This window comes from Palaemon carinicauda, chromosome 16, assembly GCF_036898095.1.
Source record: "Palaemon carinicauda isolate YSFRI2023 chromosome 16, ASM3689809v2, whole genome shotgun sequence".
Lineage (NCBI taxonomy): Eukaryota > Metazoa > Arthropoda > Malacostraca > Decapoda > Palaemonidae > Palaemon > Palaemon carinicauda.
Genome location: NC_090740.1, coordinates 76069790 through 76072289, shown reverse-complemented (window position 1 = coordinate 76072289; position 2500 = coordinate 76069790).

The following is a 2500-nucleotide window of genomic DNA, read 5'->3' as shown; positions in this document are numbered from 1 at the left end:
GTACCGTGAAAGACGAGAAGAAGGTTAGGATTGTCTGCTTTAGGTGTGATAAGAGAGGCCATACCAGTAAGGAATGTTGGTCAAATCAACGGAAGGCAGTCGCCCAAGTGATTAAGGATAATTTGACTTCACAGAACGCGAAGACTAAGAAGCAATTGGGAATGGACGGAGACAAAAATGAACCATCTACCATTTATACGACGAACAGGAAAAACCCAAACAGTATGGATGCTTAAACCATATATTTATGAAAGTAATAGCAGCAATAGACGAGAGTGAGTGAACCGCGGTCAGGATATAAAGCGATAAGGGTTGTATCCACAGTGTGGTGGTATGGGGAGCACACCTGTTCGTGGAATAGTCTCTTACAAGGGACTCAATTATTCTGAAGGGAATTGGAGGTGAGGTCACCCTTATTTACCGTTTAAAACTACCGTGCGAGTTAGTGACAGGTAATTTTGACTTTGCGGTAAAGGATTCAATGGATAATGAAGGAGCAGACATCCTGCTGGATAATGAGGTAGGTGGAGCTTCTTTCGTGCCTTGTCATATTGTAATGGAGAAACTATTGAAGTATAATCTTATGACTGAACTCGAGAAGCACTATCCGTCTCTGGTTCCTAGTTGTGTTACGACTAGGAGTATGAAGAAGAAAGTGGCTGCTGAAGAAGGAGAAAAAATCGAAGGAACTATGAGTTTGCAGGATTCACTTGATAGTACGCAAGAAGAGAGCTCCAAAAGAGGCCTGAGCGAAGAGGAACAACAGATGAGTGGACAAGAGGACAAAAAATGGACCTGGAAGAAATAAATTTGGAGGATTTGTTTTTCGAAGAAGAGGATCCCTTGATAATACGCAAGAATAATACCCAAAAGTAAGGCCGAGCGAAGAGGAACGACAGATGAGTGGACCAGAGGACAAAGAAGAAGAAGAAATTGAAGGAGCAATGAACTTAGTGGATTTGTTTTCTGAAGAGGAGGATTCCCTTGATGGTACGCAAGAAGAGAACTCCCGAATAGGCCTGAGAGAAGAGGAACGACAGATGAGCGGACTAGAGGAAAAAGAAGAAAAAGAAATCAAAGGAACAATGAACTTATAAGATTTGTTTTCCGAAGAATAGGAATCCCTTGATGATACACAAGAACAGAACTCCCAAGTAGGCCCAAGGTAAGAGGAATGAGCGGATAAGAGGATGAAGAAAAAATGGACTTGGAAGAAATAGAAAATTCAACTTTGAAGGTAGGACAAGTGAGTCGGAAAAGGGTGATGAGATTGCAACAGAAGGATGCAACGTTAACAGAGTTATTGTACCATATGGTAGACGAGATAGAGGCACAGCAGTCTCCAACCTTTTATTATCTTGACGATGGGTTGCTTATGAGGAAGCATAGACCCACCGATATCCCTAGAAATGCCAAATGGGGGATATATTGGCAGATATTAATTCCCACATCGTTGAGAAGGCAGATGATCGCCGTCGCGCATAAAACGAGACATATTGGGATAAGGAAGACGATGGAGAAGATAATGAAACACTTTTACTGGCCTGGCATGCAAAAGGACATGAGCCAGTTTTGCCATGCATATCATGTATTGCAATTGGCTGGAAAGGCAAACAAGTGCATTAAGAAAGCACCTGATAGAAGTGCAAGGAGAACCCTTGAGCAAGGTAATGATCGACATTGTATTACCTTTACCAAGGACGAAAAACGGTCATGAATATATATTAACCTTGATGTGTCCAGTAATGAGATACTCAGAAGCCATACCAATCAGGAACATCTGTGCCAGGATAGTTGCCGAGAAGTTACTAGACTTTTTCACTAATTGTACTATACCGGAAATCGTTCAAAGTGCCTGAGGAACGAATTTCGCATCAAAATTATTTCAGGACGTAATGAAACTGTTGAATGTGAAACAACAACTATCAACTGCTTATCATCCGAAGACCCAAACTGCATTAGAGAGCTTTCACCAAACAATAAACAGTATGTTAACGAAGTTCTGCAATAAAATGGGGAATGAATGTGACATCGGATTACCGCTGATGTTATTCGAGGTATATAATGCTTATCAAAAAAGTGTGGGATGTAGCCTGAATAAAATGCTATTTGGATGAGAAGTACGAGGTCCGATTAAAATGTTAGCAGAAAAATGGAAGGATCGAGAGGAAACGGATGGAAAATATGTCAAGAATTTGATGAAAAAGATTGGCGAGATAAGGGAATTTTCTCTAGAAAACTTCAAGACAAGTCAAGCAAAAGTGAAGAAAAGGCTCTATATGATAAGTGAGGACAAACAGTTTTAGATAGGACAACAGGTATTATTTTTCCTGCTGATAGGGAAATTCCCCCTCACCAACAACTTTCATGGACCACTCAAGATTTTGGAGAAGGTCAGCGACCTGACCTATGTTATTGAAACCCTAGGACGAAGGAAAAATCAAAGGAAAGTACACATCAACCTTCCGAAACCGTAATTGAGCGAAAACGAGGCCGATGC